This window comes from Phocoena sinus, chromosome 3, assembly GCF_008692025.1.
Source record: "Phocoena sinus isolate mPhoSin1 chromosome 3, mPhoSin1.pri, whole genome shotgun sequence".
Classification (NCBI taxonomy): Eukaryota; Metazoa; Chordata; class Mammalia; order Artiodactyla; family Phocoenidae; genus Phocoena; species Phocoena sinus.
In genome coordinates this window covers 62,899,254-62,919,222 of record NC_045765.1, presented here as the reverse complement: position 1 = coordinate 62,919,222, position 19,969 = coordinate 62,899,254, and the positions used below count along the sequence as shown (strand labels likewise).

The window sequence follows — 19,969 nt, the reverse complement described above, 5'->3', positions numbered from 1 at the left end:
TTTAATAAACATCAGAATATGCTTACATGATCACTTTTACACAACTGATGCTCTCCAAAATAGTTGTACCTACACTCCACAATCATAAAATAGGGCTTGCTTCACCACTCTTTTACCATAACAATATATCATTCTTTTTAACCTTTGTTAGACAGCTTAGTGAATTATAGACCTGACATCTTGATTTGTATTTTTTAATTACTGAGGTTAAGCATCACTCAAAATGTTTAAAGGTCATTTTTTAAATGTTTTCTGTTAAGTTTCTTGTTTATATCCCTTGTGGAGGAAGGTATATAATCACATTAAGCTTCATCTTCCTCATGTGCAAAACTGAGCTAACACTACTTGTCTCACAGGATGACTGAGAGGTCAAATGAGAAAATGGAGTATAATCAGGGATTGGTAACTTAGGCTGTACATCAAAATCATGTTGGAGAGCTTCAAAACAAACCAAAACAATCACCTGCCCAAAATCCTAGAAGATTGAGAATTAATTCCAAGTAGGGCAACCTGAAGGCTTTTTAAAGAAATCCACAGTTGATTCTAAGGTACACATCAGCAAATTAGAAAATAAGGGTCATATGTATAACTGATTCACTTTGTTATAAAGCAGAAACTAACACACCATTGTAAAGCAATTACACTCCAATAAAGATATAAAAAAATAATAATAAATAAATAAAGGTCATTCCTTTTCCGACATGTTACCAAATATGTGTTCTGTTTTTAGATATACACAGAACCTCTACCACTAGATTCAACATTTCTTGGAGTTGGAAATTCTACTAAAAGCAGTCTTCTACTACTTTCACTCCCTAGACTGATTAGAATAGATGAATAAAAATATTTTCAGTTTTTATGTGCAGCTAAGACTAAGGCCCAAAGTAAACATTCTTATTTACGAAGCACATTATGTAAAAGTGCATTGTGCTTTGGCTGATTATTACAATAAAACCTCATAATTTATCTTTTTCTACATTTCAAAAACATGCATAATCTTATACTACACTATTTCAAGTATATGATAGATGGCATTTATTATTGTTTATTGGGAAATTTCTTCTGAAGCAGAATGCATCAATACAAGAGGAAGACATGTTAACACATGGTAATTAAGCGAAAACCAAAAGAAAGCATCTCGGGCTTCCCTGGTGGCGCAGTGGTTGGGGGTCCGCCTGCCGATGCAGGGGATACGGGTTCGTGCCCTGGTCTGGGAGGATCCCGCATGTCGCGGAGAGGCTGGGCCTGTGGGCCATGGCCGCTGGGCCTGCGCGTCCGGAGCCTGTGCTCCGTGACAGGATAGGCCACAGCAGTGAGAGGCCTGCGTATCGCAAAAAAAAAAAAAAAAGAAAGCATCTCCACAGATGGTGCTGGATAAGCTAGATACTCGTACGGAAAATATTGAGCTCACCCCATATGTAAAAATTAACTAAAAATAAGTCATAGACCTAAACATAAAACCTCAAAAACTATAAAATTTATAAAAGAAAACAGGAGAAAATCTTCTTGACCTTAGAGTAGGGCAAAAATTGTTTAGAACACACACACAAAAACATATATATAAAATCGTTAAAATATAATAAACTTCACCAAATTTAAGGCTTCTGATCTTTGAGAGATACCACTAAAAAACAGATGCAAACCAGAGACTGGAGAAAATAAGCTAACAAAGAATTTTTATCCAGAATACATAAAGAAGTCTTACAACCCATAATAAGTAGTACTTCAATTTTTAAATGGACAAAATAATTGGACATTTTACAAAAGAATACATATGAACAGCCAATAAACACCAAAAAATATGCTCAACATCACCAGGCATAAGGGAAAGGCAAATTAAACTACAGTGAGATGCCACTACACACCCACAAGTGCTGATGATAACTGGAATTATCATACACATTTTTAGTGAGAAAGTAAACTGGTGCAAGTGCTTTGGAAAACAGTTTGGTGATTTCTTATTAAGTATACACTTGCTTACAAACCAGCAATTCCACTCCTAGGTATCTACCCAAGAGAAACAAAAACGTGTTCATACAAAGACTTATACATGAATGTTCATAGCAGGTTTATACATAATAGGCCCCACAAGCCAGAAGTAATCTAAATATTCATCAACTGGTACATGGATAAACAAATTTTAGTATATTTATATAATGGGATACTGGAATACTATAATGGAATAAAAAGCAATGAGCTACTGAAATAAGCAGAAACATGGATGAATCTCAAAAACATTCTGCTGAGTGGAAGAAACCAGATACAAAAGAGTACATAGGGTAGGATTTCATTTACATGAAATTTTAGAATATGCAAAATTAATCTGTAGTGACAGAAAGCAGATCAGAAATTGTCTGGGGGCAGGGTGAGCAGGGATTGGTTACTGACTACAAAGGGGTACAAGGGAACTTTTGAGGGTTATACAAAGTTCTACATCTTGACTGTAGTGGCTGTTACAGAGCTGTATACATTTGCCCAAACTCATAAAGCTATACTGATTTTAAAATGAACCCAGGATTTGTTTTAATCAGGTATGGTAAGACACAGACATGGAAATAACTGCCATGAAGAAAGAAATTTATACTCACAATTCCCTGGAATTAGGAAGAATGCCAGACCACAACAGGCCATATGGGGAAGCACCAGGGTGGGTCAGAAGGCAGAAGGAATGGGAGGAAAATGAGGCAAGAACCTTTATTGTGGTTTTCACAGGAAAGAATGGCAAAGTAAACAAGCTAATCAGGTTTAGGATTGGCTACTTTGAATAATTTCAGTGGTCTCCATGGTACAGAAACTGCCCCTAGTTGGCTGGTACCTGGCCCTGGGGTGATTAGAGCAGGGAAGTAGTGGCCCAGGAGGGTAAGAGCTCAATATAGGAGGTAGGTGGAGGGTACAACCAAAGGATTGTTTGGTTTGCACATGAAAGGCACACTTCTGGAGAAGTCCTTTGCTATCTCTAGGAATTAGCTAGCCCTAGAAGGGGCAGTTGTTCAACTCATTAAACTTTGAACCTTCCCTCTTATGTAAAAATTATAAATTTACTGTCAGTGAGGTTTTAGCTACATCCCAAGTTTTGTAATATGGCATTTATTACAATTCACTTCTAATTATTTTAAAATTTCATTTAGGATTTCTTCTCCTTTGACTCATAAGTTGTTTCCATAACTGTTCTATAAATGTTAGAAAAGAATGTGTTACCTCCAACTTCCAATTGCAGATTTCTGTATGTCCATTAAATCAAGTGTTGACTGTGTTTTTAAAATCTTTTTTATTCTTAGTAATTTTTTTCTACTTCACCTTCAATAATTAGGACAGGTATGTTAAAACTCACCTACTATAGTAAGTGTATGCATTTCTCCTTGACAATTTCTGCTTACATATTATCAAAACATATCAAAACTTCTTGGTAACTTAACCTTTTATTATTGTATTTATCACTAATAATTTTTGTGTCTTAAACTCTATTTTATCTGGTATGACTGGAGCTACACCAGCTTTCTTTTGGTTTTCTAGATATCTTTTTCTACCTTTTTGATTTCAATCTTTCTGTATTGGTGTACTAGGGTATGTATCTTAAACAGTAGCATACAGCTGAATTTAATTTTTTCCAGCCTATCAAATCTTTGTCTTAACTGCATTATTTAGTCTGCCTTCACTTAATACGATCCTTATAATATGCTGGAATTTATTTCCACTAGTACATTATTCTCTTTCTTTGCACTTGTTCTGTGACTTGTTTCTTTTCCTATCCTTTCATACATTTTTTTCTACATTCCATTTCTTCTATTAATTTGGAAGTTACATACTTCAATTTACCATGTAACCTTGAAATTTTAACATGCATACTTCATACTTTATTATCTTCATCCTCAAAAGATAAAAGAACCATAGAATGTTTTTTTTTTTTAATTAATGTATTTATTTTTGGCTGCGTTGGGTCTTTGTTGCTGCACGCAGGCCCTCTTCACTTGAGGCGAGGCGGGGCTACTCTTCGCTTTGGTGCACGGGCCTCTCATTGCAGTGGCTTGTCCTGCTGCAGAGCACGGGCTCCAGGCACGCAGGCTTCAGCAGCTGTGGCACACAGGCTCAGCAGTTGCGGCTCACAGGATCCAGAGTGCAGGCTCAGCAGTTATGGTGCACGGGCGCAGTTGTTCGGCGGCATGTGCGATCTTCCTGGACCAGGGCTCAAACCCATGTTCCCTGCATTGGCAGGTGGATTCCTAACCACTATGCCACCAGGGAAGCCCCCTAGAACCACAGAATGTTTTTGTTTTTTGCTTTCTACATCTTTATTGGAGTATAATTGCTTTACAATGGTGTGTTAGTTTCTGCTTGATAACAAAGTGAATCAGTTATACATATACATATGTTCCCATAGCTCTTCCCTCTTACGTCTCCCTCCCTCACACCCTCCCTATCCCACCCCTCCAAGCGGTCACAAAGCACCGAGCTGATCGCCCTGTGCTATGCGGATGCTTCCCACTAGCTATCTACCTTACGTTTGGTAGTGTATATATGTCCATGCCTCTCTCTCACTTTGTCACAGCTTACCTTTCCCCCTCCCCATATCCTCAAGTCCATTCTCTAGTAGGTCTGTGTCTTTATTCCTGTCTTACCCCTAGGTTCTTCATGACATTTTTTTTCCTTAGATTCCATATATATGTGTTAGCATACGGTATTTGTCTTTCTCTTTCTGACTTACTTCACTCTGTATGACAGACTCTAGGTCCATCCACCTCATTACAAATAGCTCAATTTCGTTTCTTTTTATGGCTGAGTAATATTCCATTGTATGTATGTGCCACATCTTCTTTATCCATTCATCCGACGATGGACACTTAGGTTGTTTCCATCTCCTGGCTATTGTAAATAGAGCTGCAATGAACATTTTGGTACATGACTCTTTTTGAATTATGGTTTTCTCAGGGTATATGCCCAGTAGTGGGATTGCTGGGTCATATGGTAGTTCTATTTGTAGATTTTTAAGGAACCTCCATACTGTTCTCCATAGTGGCTGTACCAATTCACATTCCCACCAGCAATGCAAGAGTGTTCCTTTTTCTCCGCACCCTCTCCAGCATTTATTGTTTGTAGATTTTTTGATGATGGCTATTCTGACCGGTGTGAGATGATATCTCATTGTAGTTTTGATTTGCATTTCTCTAATGATTAATGATGTTGAGCATTCTTTCATGTGTTTGTTGGCAGTCTGTATATCTTCTTTGGAAAAATGTCTATTTAGGTCTTCTGCCCATTTTTGGATTGGGTTGTTTGGTTTTTTGTTATTAAGCTGCATGAGCTGCTTATAAATTTCGGAGATTAATCCTTTGTCAGTTGCTTCATTTGCAAATATTTTCTCCCATTCTGAGCATTGTCTTTTGGTCTTGTTTATGGCCACAGAATGTTTTAATTCTACTTCATTCTCTCCATCTCAACTACCCTCTAGCATGGTACTGTTTTCCAATATTTAAGCTCTGTTTGACATGTCTGTTGTTTTCATACTACCAATATCTGTGTAGATTTACCCACATGTCTCATTTTATATTGTCCGTTTCTTTTTCCTTACCATTTTTTTTTAATTGAAGTACAGTTGATTTACAATGTTGTGCCAATCTCTGCTGTACAGCAAAGTGACTCAGCTTTACACATATATACATTCTTTTTTTAATGTTCTTTTCCATTATGGTTTATCCCAGGAGACTGGATATAGTTCCTTGTGCTATACAGTAGGACCTTGTTGTTTATCTTAACCATTTATTCTTGCACTGCAAACATTTTTCTATTAGTGGAATTCCCTCACCTTTTGTTTGTCACATATATGTGTATGTTAGACTCTCAAACAAGTCTCACTGTATATCAATTCTAGGTTGATATTTTGTCTCAGCAGCACAAAGCTATGTCAGTGGATTCTTTGGAAAACAGAATGGCAGTTCTTCAAAATTTTACACATACCGTATGACCCAACAATTTCATTCCTAATATATGCCCAAGAGAAATGAAAACACGTTCACACAAAAACGTGTACACAAAAGTTCACAGCAGAATTACTCATAATAGCCAGCCAAATAGTGGAAACAACCCAAATGTCTACTAACTGATGAACGGACAAATATGATATCCCATACAATGAGATATTATTCATCAATATAAAGGACTAAACTACTGATACATGCTATAACATGAATGAACTTTAAAAACATATGCTAAGTAAAAGAACCCAGTCACAAAAGACCATATATTGTACGCTTTCATTTATACGTAATGTCCAGAACAGGCAAACCTACAGAGACAGGAAGTAGATTAGTGGTTGTCTAAGGCTGGGGGAATGTGGGTGGTAGTGGGTAGGGTAATTGAGAATTACTGCTAATGGGTACAGGGTTTCTTTTCTGGTGATAAAAACGTTCTAATATTGGGAAGTCCCTGGCAGTCCAGCGGTTGGGACTCCACTCTTCCACTACAGGAGGCCCGGGTTTGATCACTGGTCAGGGAACTAAGATCTCATAAGCCATGCAGCATAGCCAAAAAAAAAAAAAAAATTCTAATATTGATTGTGGTGATGGCGGCATAACTTTGTGAATAAACTAAAAACAACTGAATTACACACTTTAAGCGGGTGAATTATAAATTTATAATTTATATAAAGTGTAAATTATATCTAATGAAGCTGTTATATATTGTTTTTAAAATAGCAGACACATTTGCTAGATACAAGCACAAGAAATGAGTGATACAGCCTATATTAACTAGCTTTACTAGAAGCTTCTAAAACTGAAGATCACAGCTACAGTTGTAGTACAAAGAACCACTTCGGAATTCAAACATCAACATCAGTCCTCAAATTTCCAAGGACCATCTATTGTTTACAAAAATTTCACCGGCTCTCCAAGAGATTCTGATGCATACTAAAGTTTGAGAATCACTGAAATAATCTAATAATCAGCATAAATAGAAGCTAAATCCATTAGGTGAACAGTTGATGGGCAACTTTAAAATGGAGGAATCAGGCTCACACCACCTGAACCTGCTGATCAACCTTAAAGTGGGACAACCAGAGGTTATGTGCTTCCTGATAAAATGCAGTAAGAAGTACACAGCGCCCCTACGAAGTAGTCTCAGGAAACAATACAAAACAAACAGGAAACAGAAACAAAACAAAACCCTGCACCTAAATCCAATCAAGTCTGAGATCTAACTCCCAATTTAAAGAAAATAAGGTGGAGAGAGGAACAAGGTAAAGGACACAGTGAAGATGAAATCAGATCCAAATCCAAATATGCAATATTCTACAGACAAATTAGAATCCAACTTCAAACTCTAAAAAGACATTTCTGAGACAATCAGGGGAAACTGAACATGGGCTGAGTATTAAATATTAAGGAATCACTGTTAATTTTCAGGAATAATAGTAATCGTTTAGAGATTCATACTCAAGTATTCATGAGTGAAATGACAGGATTTTTGGAGTGTACTTTAAAATATTCCAACAACAACAAATAATAGTATTAATATTTAAAATAAGTTGGGGGAAGAGAGAATGAAACAAACAAAAAGAAACAAAATGTTGATAACTGTTAAAGATGGGTACTGTTGTAACATTCTCTTTACTTTTTGGTTTGAAATATTTCATAAGTTTAAAAACTTTTTTAGGAAATCCAGGTTAAGCACTGGTACACTGATACATTCAAATCCCATTCAAATGACAGTAAATGAAGTGTGTGTGTTTGTATGTGTGTGTGTGTGTATACATATATATACACACACGCACACAAATATATACATATATACGTACATATTTAAGACAAAGACAATATGAGAGGAAAAATTTCAAGCATAAAGAGACCGCAATAAACATTTGAAAGATGAAAAGTAGCAACTAACTTTTCAAAAACATAAGCAGCTACAACCTAAATGTCAATAAATGTCTAGGAGCAACCGAACGATTCATCTCCTCAGAGCCCCTGAGAAGCAAAGGCCTTGGAAACGTAAGGCCCTTTGGAAGGTAGAGGAGAGACAAAGGAACAAAAAGCATATCCTCCACAGGATGTCAAAATGTCCTTCATCTTCTCTCTTAACCCACCCCTTATACATAACAAATATTTATGTTCTTGGGAAACTTGTCAGAGTTGCACCAGCCTCAGGGCGTCTCCAGATTGAAAGGCCCATCAAGTATAAACCAATGAATTTTTTTAAAAAACAAAGGTACAGGTTCATCACTGTGAAATTTCAGAACAAAATAGAGAAAACAGAAAATTCCAAAAGCTTCCTGGGGGCTGAGAGTTATAGCTCCAGCCTTTTCAGTATCAATATTGGAAGACAGAAGACAAGGGAGCAATACCTTCAAATTTCTGAATTAAAATGATTCTCAGCATAGAACTGTGCATCTACTAGATTGCCAACCAAACACAAAAATAGAATAAACACTTTTTCACACGTGCGAAGTCTCAAAAAATTTATCTCAAACAATCATTCTCAGGAAGCTCCAAGAGGGATAGGCAGCACCAAAACAAGGGAACAATCCAAAAACGAAGAAGTCATGAAAGCCAGTCTACAGAAGATCCTAACTTTTAAAGGTCAAAGGAATTTCCAGGAGGAAGGCAAAGGAAGGCTCATCATGTTGCTGTGGAGCAGACCTACAGGGCAAGAAGTACAAACTAGAGCCAGAGAAGGGCAGATGGTTCCAAGATGGACATATCCAGGAGGAAAAAATATTAATTATCAACTATCTAGGGACTTCCCTTGTGGTCCAGTGGTTAAGACTCCATGATCCCAATGCAGGGGGCCCAGGTTCGACCCCTGGTCAGGGAAGTAGATCCCACATGCCGCAACTAAGAGTCCGCATGCCACAACTTAGGATCCTGCATGCCACAACTGAAGATCCCCAAAGACCCCACAGACCACAACTAAGACCTGGCACAGTCAAATAAAGAAATAAGTATTTTTTAAAAAGTCAATTATCGACTAGGTTTAACTAAGAGAGAGAAGTTGTTTTGAGAGGTATTTTATGGAGCTGTAATACTTAGCTAAAGATTTCAAAGAAAACAGGGCAAACCAAAAAAAGAAAAAGAAGAAAAGGCAATTAACTCCAAGAGGTAAGTAAAAAAAAGAACAATAAAACATAAAATATATTTAGCTCAGCAGTAAACATTTATAATACAATAATATAGTTAACCTTGATTATCTAAACTAACCAAAAATTGTAATTTTGGAAGAATGAAGAAGAAAGGGAAGGGTATGCATGAGTGTGTGTATATGTGTGCATGTTTAAGACCTAAATCTTTATCAATACAAGAAATTAATGTCTAAGATGAATAAATTTTTTATAAAACAGTCTATTCACATAATTTTTAAATATAAAAGCAAATACTTAAGCAAACACCAAACAATTAAAAAAGCAGTTGCATCTAGGTTCAGGACTGGATTGGAGGAACTTACTCTAAGTAAATGCCTGCCATAATGTTGTTGGGCTGGGGGCAAAAAATTCAACACATAAATTTAGAGTCAGATTCACATGTAAAAAGCTTGTCTATGGGCTTCCCTGATGGCGCAGTGGTAGAGAGTCCGCCTGCCGATGCAGGGGATGTGGGTTCATGCCCCGGTCGGGGAAGATCCCACATGCCGCGGAGCGGCTAGGCCCGTGAGCCAGCCAGTCAGAAGTTCCATGGGTCCAGGAGCCACTTATGTCACAGCGCGTGCATTAACATGGGATTTTACTGTCTAATGTTTAAACTATGTTCAGGTATTTCTTTGATTATTCACAAATAATATTATATTTCTGCATTCAATAAATGTATAGTATATATGTTTTATATTCTGAAGTAATTAGGAATTAATAGAAATTAATATAAAACTTAATACAAAATCCCTATTTGTGGGAATCATATCACTACTCGATTTCATTCACCTTCTCATTAACGTCACCATCTGTAGTTTCTTGATATAAATGGAAAACTTTAAAAATTATATAACAGGGTGGGAAAGCAGGCCAAAAAGCTGCAAAGAGCCTGACAGCTGCATCCTACAAATGGGATCATAACAGTATAAACTGAAACCCACATGCCCTTGAAACCAACTCTTGCCACTCTATTAGGATTACACTAGGGTGTAATCTCTCTGGGGTGACTTGGGATAAAATGCCGTTGTGTCAAGGGATACTATATACTGGGCAACGTGAGTACAAGGAAGCAGATCCCTAGAGCTCTGGCTGTGTCCCCAAAGAGCCAGGTTAAATTGTTGCTCCACTTCCCCATAAGGTCTGCTTAAAAATCAGAAGGTCTAAGGACCTAGTATGCTCAAATGGAAAAGAAATTCCATGGTACCTCAAAACCTCTTGTGTTCTTGAAATAAACTCCCACTACCAAAAAGAATACATTACTCAATGGATAAAAGAATGAGTTCATTTACTCATTCTTTTATCCATTCAGCATATACTGAGTACGTCAGAGAAGACTCTGTGTACACACACATATACACACTCATATTCTGAACGTGAAAAATGGTAGGAAGGGAAAGTATGAGGTGTTACAAGAGATATAAATAGAGAATCTAACCTATTTCTGGAAAATCAGACCATTCTTGCTATCTTAAAAAGATCAAAATAACAATGGAATTTTCCTTTAAATTGGTAAACACTGATGTCAAAGAAAAATGTGCTCAAAGTACAGAGAAATAACTACTTTAGACAAATAACCCAAAACAGAAACATCCTTGGTTAAAGGAATTAAAAATTTTTCAATCAGTGACTATTTTTATTCATTCACTCATTCATCAAATATTTACTGAATGCCTTCTGTGAGTCAAACACCAGGAATACAGCACTAAACAAGTTAGACCATGGTTGTGCCCTATGGAACCTACAGTCTAGTGAAGTATATAGGTCCATAAAGAAGCAATTACAACCCAAGAAAATAACTGCCTTGATGCAAAAACATGGTTTCTATTGTAGCCTTAAGAGAGATGTGTCGTAGCCATGTAATTTCAAGCAGTGTGCAAACATGAACCAGAATATTCTCAAGAAACATCAAGTAATCTGATTCAGAGCCCACAGCTAGAGGAAAAATTAGAAGGAAGACTGGAAAGAATAAACTGAAGGATGAGGGAGTATGGGAAAGAATTTTAACATTTGAGAGACTACCATGCCATTTAATCCTCAAAACAACTCTAAGATGGTAGATACAACGGACAATCTTTTCAGCATCCTCTCCCCCAGTGTGACATGCATACACCACAGCACCTTTAATGATGACATGATACTGCTTCCCAAGGTTATATATACAGGAACCACTGGGGCAGGGATCTGAACCCAGGTCCATTACAGTAAGCTACAACTCTAAAGGAGGCTGACATGAAAAGCTGAAGAGCTTGGACTTCGTTTAAAAAAAGGATCTGGAACTCAAATGTCTGAATTTATATCTTAATTATATCACTTACTAAATGTGTGACCTGGGACAAGGTCCTTAACTTCTCTGTGCCTCTATTCTCTCATCTATAAAATAGGGATAATCAGACCTACTTTATAATAAAGCTATTGTGAGAATTAAATGAATTAATATGTGTAGAGCACTTAGAGCAGTGCTTGGCACAGAGCAAACCACTATTAAGCAACAGGGAGTCAAAGGAGATTTCTGAGTGAATTGACCAGAATTATGGTTTAAGAAAGTCAATTTAGCAGGATAGTATAGAGGGGAACACATATGAAGTGGGAAAGTTATGGCAAATTTTTACGAAAAGCATTAAAGGTCTAAATGAGATGATGGCTGTGGAAAATGAAAAAGAACTAAGATGTTGCAGAATTTGAATCAACAGGACTTAACAAATGACCAAATGAGGCAATTAGAGGAAAGAGTAAAAGATGATTCTCTGACTTTCAACTTGGTAGACTAAGAGAATGGTAGTGCCAGGAACAGAAGTAAGATTGTGTAAGACTAGTTTAGGACTCCTTTTAATAAAGAAGATTCTACACGGGGAGGGGGAAGGATAAGCTGGGACAAAGTGAAAGAGTGGTAGTGTATATATATGGACATATATACACTACCAAATGTAAAATAGCTAGCTAGTGGGAAGCAGTCGCATAGCACAGCACAGGGAGATCAGCTCAGTGCTTTGTGACCAGCTAGAAGGGTTCGATAGGGAGGGTGGAAGGGAGGGAGATGCAAGAGGGAAGAGATGTGGGGATATATGTATATGTATAACTAATTCTAATTCACTTTGTTATAAAGCTGAAACTAACACACCATTGTAAAGCAATTATACTCCAATAAAAATGTTTTAAAAATAAAAATTAATTTAAAAAAAATAAAGAAGATTGTTATGTTTTACATGGGGGAGTTTTTTTTTAAACAAGTCTCTCCTAAAAGATAACTTAAACTCATCAAGATTTAAGACAATAGTTATTATATTAGTAAGAAATGAGGTCCAAGTTTTATAAGTTGAATATTAAAGCTGCATTTTTTACTAAGCTATTTTCTTTCAATAAACATGGTTCCAAAAAACAAATCTAATACCACTACTTAGAGATGGAAAAGCAAATCAAATTAACAATAAAAAGCTGGGACAAAGTGAGAGAGTGGCATGGACATATATACACTACCAAATGTAAAATAGATAGCTAGTGGGAAGCAGCCACATAGCACAGGGAGATCAGCTTGGTGCTTTGTGACCACCTAGATGGGTGGGATAGGGAGGATGGGAGGGAGATGCAAGAGGGAGGAGATATGGGGATATATGTATATGTATAGCTGATTCACTTGGTTATAAAGCAGAAACTAACACACCATTGTAAAGCAATTATACTCCAATAAAGATGTTTTTAAAAAAAACAAAAAAAATTTGTATTTCTTATTGCAAAATTAGACTCTTAGAACCAAATATTGATTTCATTAACATGAAATTAACTTAAAATTCTCAGCTTCTCACTTTAATAAGATACTCTCTCACAGGAGTCTCTGTAAAGAATATTATAACTTCTATCTCTAATATAAGATTAAAAGGTACAGTTTATGAAGGGGTGTTTTTTTTTTAATTTAAAAAAACTTGTGGGCTTCCCTGGTGGCGCAGTGGTTGAGAGTCTGCCTGCCGATGCAGGGGACACGGGTTCGTGCCCCGGTCCAGGAAGATCCCACATGCCGCGGAGCGGCTAGGTCCGTGAGCCATGGCCGCTGAGCCTGCACGTCCGAAGCCTGTGCTCCGCAACGGGAGAGGCCACAACAGTGAGAGGCCCGCGGCGTACCGCAAAAAAAAAAAAAAAAAACTTGTGAATGAACAAATGTTTAAAAATCACATTAAATAAAAACTTCTTAAGTATGATTCTTACAAGCATTGATAATATTGAGAAGCTAGCCTTTAAAAACTTCAGAAGCTCAAAATGTGACATAAAATCAGAATACTGAAAGTGAAAAGATATCGCAGCACTACAGATTGCTTCCCCTACAGAAATAGAAAGCTTTAGCAGTGAAGCCATTTCCTCCCTTTTCATTTAATACACATCTCACTCTTTCCCCCGAACATGCCCCCTCAGAAAAAAAAAACCATTAAGATCACCAGTTGTCTCTAACTTGACAACTCCAACTATACTTTTCTGTTTTTGATCTCATAAGGCCTGTCAGCAACCAGTATACAAAATAATTTATCACTCCATCATTTTTTAAACACTTCCCTTTCTGAGCTTTCCTAACGCCACACACCACTGGCCTTCCCCCTATCTCTCTGGCCATTCTTTCTTTGTAGACTTTCCTCCCCCACATCTGTACATTTTAGATTTCCTCAGTACAAAATCTGTTCTTTCCAATTCTCTACCTACATACACCCTTTTCCTAGATTATCTCACCCATTCCCTTAGCTTTAATATTGACCATTGACCCTAAGCCCAAGTTCATTATCTCCAGGCCCACGCTCTACTGTGAACTCCAGATTTACTTTATTAAACTGACAAATAAATATCTCATTAGTAATTAACACTAGACCAAATGTCCAAAACAGAACTTCTGACTCTTTCTGCCCTTAAAATTATTTAACATATTCATTCTACAAATATTTACTGAGCACAAGCTCAGGCACTGTGCTGTATACACTGACTCACAATGTGAACTTGAGGGAGAGAGATGATAAGTTGTAAAAAGAACTATGAAGTATATAAACAGTGTGCTCTGACAGAGAACAGGGGAGAGAGCTGCTACTTTTGATGAGGTGTTCAAGATAGGCCTCCACAGTATCATAGTCTCTCCTTCGAAAACGGCATCTACCTAGCTGCTCCAGACAGAAACCTAGGCATTTGTTCCCCACAAACAACCCATCATGTGGCTTACAAAGTTCTAACTCCAAAATACACCTTGAAGTTGAAGAGCGCTCTCAAGCAAGCAAAGAAGAGAGGTGTGGACAAGTAATGACAGCTGTGATAGATGTCACAGCAGGAAATACAGAAACCTATGGAAGAAAATTACAGTGAAACCAAACTCAGGGAGAAATCAGAAATGGCTTCCTGGAGAAAGAATAATTAGGATAAGCCCAGATGATCAGTATAAAAAGCTAAACAAAAAGGTATATAAAACTACGCCAAAAACAAAGAACAGCACAGCATGGCACATCCCAAAACCTAAAACAAATCCAAGGTGATAAAATCATAGAAAAGGAAGGTGATTAGATTAAGACAAGTCCAGAAGAAAGCAACAAGTTATCAAAGATTAATGAGATCAGATCATGTCAAAGGGCACAGAAGTCAACTTGAAAAGTCTGCCACTGGCTAAAGACGGGACAATTTGATGGTAATGGATTAAAACACATTAAAATCCAAGAGGTGATGGTAATACTAAAAAATGATAATTAAAATGAAAACCTTCATTGAACTCATCATAAATTATTCTCAAAAGTGATAAACTTTGATGCTGACTTTCCTGTAGCAAATAACCAAATAAGTAGTAAGAGAAAGTTCTTCCAGGAAATAAATGCAGAAAGAATTAAAGAATCAGAATATTACCATTTGCATCCCCTAACAAGATAATGGATTCAGGCAATAACCAACAGAAGACGCTAAAACCATTAGTGAAGGGTGAACTTTATAATGGAAGAATAAAGCTGATACCACCTGAAACCACTGATCAATCTTAGCAGCACTAAAAAATGGGACAAACAGACATTACGTATGGATACGAAGTACACTGCAAAATCTTTGGAATATTTTAATTAAAAAAAAAATGGGGCTTCCCTGGTGGCGCAGTGGTTGAGAGTCCGCCTGCCGACGCAGGGGACACGGGTTCGTGCCCCGGTCCGGGAGGATCCCGCGTGCCGCGGAGCGGCTGGGCCCGTGGGCCATGGCCACTGGGCCTGCGCGGCCGGAGCCTGTGCTCTGCACCGGGAGGGGCCACAGCGGTGAGAGGCCCACGTACCGCAAAAAAAAGAAAAAAAAAAACAAAAACTGAACCTGAATCTAGTAAACTAACCACCAGTTTTCAGGAAAGAGAATAAGTTATAGCAGTGGTTCTCAAACTTGAGCATTCAGAATCACCTGGAAGGTCTTGTTAAAAGATTGCTGGGAACCAGTGAATTAAAGGAAACCATTAGAGAGCAAACAGGCAAATAGACAATGTGGGAAATTTCATAGGAAAAATACCCAGTTTAAAAACAACAAATGCTATTTTTAAAAGGGAGGGGGGGAGGCCGTTGTGGAATAAAAATTACTTAAGACACATAACGGCAAATTCAATATGCAGACTGATTCAAACAAACCTACTGTAAAAAGACATCCTGAGACAACTAAGAAAATTTGAATATAGACTAGTAGATAATATTAATAGATGTATATATATATATATATGTATATTTTTGGGGGGGCTGCATTGGGTCTTCGTTGCTGCGCACAGGCTTTCTCTAGTTGCATCAAGCCGAGGCTATTTTTTGTAGTGGTGTGCGGGCTTCTCATTGTGGTGGCTTCTCTTGTTGCAGAGCACGGGCTCCAGGCACGTGGGCTTCAGTAATTGTGGTGTGCGGGCTTCTCATTGTGGTGGCTTCTCTTGTTGCAGAGCACGGGCTCCAGGCACGTGGGCTTCAGTAGTTGTGGTACGCGGGCTCAGTAATTGTGACTCGCGGGCTCTAGAGCACAGGCTCAGTAGTTGTGGCACACGGGCTTAGTTGCTCCGCGGCACGTGGGATCTTCCCGGACCAGGGATCGAACCCGTGTCCCCTGCATTGGCAGGCGGATTCTTAACCACTGCGCCACCAGGGAAGTCCCTAGATATATAATATTAATAGATAATATAAGGGATAATAGTAGCTTAATGGCTATGTTAAAAAATGACCTTATTAAAAAAAATTAAAAGGTCAAGACTAGAGACTTCACAGAAGCTACACCACCACAGGCTATGTTAAGGAGTTTGGTCCTAAACTGAATGGTTTTATACATAAGCATAAGATCATCACAGCAAAAACAACTTCTGGTTGTGAAAGCCATGCACTAAAGCACTGCATTAACTGCTCAACATGATTTATCTCTTTGAATCCTTAAAATACCTCTGTGTTGTGGAGATTTTAAATTCTATACCATTTTGCCTGCTGACCATGATCAGAATTAGCATTTTTTTAAAGGATGAAGTGTTCAGAATAGTTTGGAGAAAGGCAAGAGTGATGACAGAAAGACCAGTTAAGAGGTTGTTAACTGATACAGACAAAAAGAGCAAACATTCATGTATTAGGAATAAAATAAAAATACAGAAACTGTTTTTTGAACAAAACATGAATTATGTCCTACAGATATATAACTCTAAAACAATCTTCTTCGTCAAATTAGGCTTCTTTCAAGAACTTTTTTTTGAGACTTAGCTTATTTATTAATACAACGCAGTTTAGTGTTACCTTCACTAATATACCTCATGACAACCCTGCACAGTTGCCATTATTAACATCATTTTTAGATGAAGAGAATTTTATTTTTAAAGCAATCATTTTATATGTACTGCAGTTATTAGACTTACACTTAAATCTTACTTCCCCTGGAAAGTGGCCTGATGGAGAAAACATAAAGCAGTATCTTCCCTGTCTTTCCCAAATTCTTTAAAAGATTAAAACAAATTACTGTTTTAGTTCTATATATGATTAAAATAATATTCTCCCTGTGATACCCTACACACTTACCTCCAGCTCAAGAACCTTAGATAGGACAAAACACCAGAAACCTATAAGGTAAGGGAGTTCAGACTGAATGGAAGGGGGTAATCCCTGACCATCTTTTTCAGTGGAGTAACCATGAAAAACAATACTGAAAAGCTCCTAAGACTTCTCTATTTCAGGTCTTTCCTACCCAAGAGCCCTATTATGGCTTATGACTATTGGGCCTCATATATTGTTTACTCTAGGAACTGACTCTCACAGGCTGAGCTATAGTTAGTTGCCAATGGCTGTGTCCAAGCCTTATTTAACAACTTACACTGACTAAAACAAACAAAACCAAAACAGTATTCTAGAATGAAAACCATGGTATACTGGAATAAAAACTAAATTTTAGTCTACTCAAAAACATGAGTTACATAAAAAGATGCGAAACACCGTTTATTATTTGGAAAATGCAAATTAAAACCACACAAGATACCACTATACCCATTAGTATGGGAAAAGAATCTAAAGAAGAGTGGATATGTGTATTAATATATGTATAACAGATTCACTTTGCTGTATACCTGAAACTAACACAACATTGTAAGTCAACTATACTTCAATTTTAAAATTTTTAAATAAATAATAAAAATAAATTTTTAAAGAGACTCCAATATGGTTAACATAGTATATTTTATGTTAGGTGTTTTTTACAATACAAAAAATTTTTTTAATTTAAAAAATCAGACTAACAATATCTGGATTTGGAGAGAATCTGGAGCAACTGTAACCTCATACACTACTAGTCGGAATACAAATGGTACAACTACTTTAGAAAAGTTTGGCAATTTTTTTAAAAAGTTAAGCATACACTTAGCATATGACCCAGCAATCCCACTCCAAGAGAAATGAAAATGTATTTCCGCATAAAGATTTGTTCACAAACGTTCACAGCAGCATTGTTATTACAGCCCAAATCTGAAAACAACCCAAAAGTCTGCCAACCAGTGAATGGATAAACTGTGCTATACCCATACAATGGAACACTATTCAGCAAAAAATGGAACGAACTACAGATAAATGCAACAACATGGATGAATCTCAAAATCATCACTCTGAGTTAAAATAGCCAGACACAAAAGACTATAAACAGTATGATTACATTTATATGAAATTCCAGAAAAGTCAAAACCTCTGTCATTAGACAAAAGCAAGTCAGTGATTGCCCTGGGTGAGAAGGCATTAAGAAATGATAGCAAAGGGGCATGAGGGAATTTTTTGGATGATGGAGTGTTCTAAAACTTCATTGGGGTGGTGGGTACACGACTGTATACATGTAACAAAATTCATATAACTATAGACTTCAAATGGCTCGATTTTATTGTATGTAAATTATAGCTCAATGAAGGTGTTAAAAAAAAAAGATTGGGTTGATTAAATTTGCAAGTTACTAATTGTGTGACATTACCCAGTTTTCATTTCCTCACATGTACACTTCTACGCATTTTTCCATATTGTACTGCAGTTTTTGTGCTTACACATAATTCTTACACATAAAAAGGATCATGTAGTTATCTATACTGCTACTTGCCCTATCTCACAAGGTTGTTGTGAAACATCACATGAGATAACTGATGAGAAAGTGCTTTGGCAACTCTAAAGTAGTACTACACAAACATATAGTAGAGTTTACATTTTAAAAAAATAAACTTTTTTTCCCAAGAATAACTTGAGATGCTTGGAAACTTGGGTACCCCAAAGTAAATCTTTACCCAGAAATAGAAAACCTATTCAAATGTCACCTTTTTAATATCCCTCCTGAACTTGCTTTCTACTAACCCTTGATTTACTATATGGCTCAATGTAGTACTATCTATACTGCACTTTCACTTTTCAAAAGAAAAACACTAAAGAAATCTTTAAAGTCATTAGATAAGCATGGCAAGACATTTATTTCCCAGTAGAAAAGACCAAAAGCTAGATAACTTTTACTAAGTACTGTTCCAAAATGTTCACCACTGAGATTTTTCTTCCTCTAAAAGTCAAATTTCTTTCCATTTAATACTTCAATTCCACAAGTTACTGAATGTTTAGTAATGGGACCTGCATTAGCAAGAGAGAGTGAATAATTTTAAGATTATCAAAACCTTTTCAACCAGTGTGGTACACTCATTCCAGACTCTGGCTACTGCAAAATTTAACAGATACTCATCTCTTCCTACTACTACTGTACAACTGGCCTCTATGCTATCCTACCAGGTTTGAGGGATATTTGACATTTAGCCTAGTTACATTTACAAGTTTCCACACGGCAACAAGTATGAAGGCTGTTTGAAAGACATAATCTCTTCAAATGCAGTTTCGAAACTAAATTTTACCTAGAATTCAGGTTTATATTCTATTGTCTTACAATTTTTAAAAGTTTTTCTATCAGCAACAGGTACTGTAACCAAAAATTAACAAAGCCTGTAATACCACAAAATATGTTGCTACCGTTCTCAATTTTTAAAAACTCGTTTTTAGTAACAGTTCCAAGGGGATGGTCAATTCTACGGCCATGCTTCATTTGATTCAGCGCAGCTTCATTCTGGTCAGTAAAAACCACAAACTCTTAGGTTTCACATTTCTCCTTCGGCAACATTAAGGCCACTGGGTCCGGTATGTGCACACCTCCAATTTAGGTTTACAAATCTGAAATAACAGCAGCTTGCCTACACGCTCCTCCGGCGTTCTCTACTCCGAAGGTTGGCCGAAACGTGCGGCTCTCTCCACAAGAGCAACCAAGCTGGAATGGAGCACCCAGAGGACGACTGGCCGCGGGGAGGAGGGGAGAACTTTTCGGCCCGGAGGACGGCGGTAGAGGTCCAATCCAGCCCGCGCCCAACTCTACGCG

The 19,969-nt window shown here is 37.2% G+C and overlaps 1 protein-coding gene across 3 annotated transcripts in view; it reads right to left on the bottom strand.

The window, feature by feature from the left end:
• The window catches only part of FNIP1 (folliculin interacting protein 1), a 170,735-nt gene that overhangs the window by 150,221 nt on the left and 545 nt on the right, over positions 1-19,969 (bottom strand). The gene's annotated exons all lie outside the window — the stretch shown is intronic.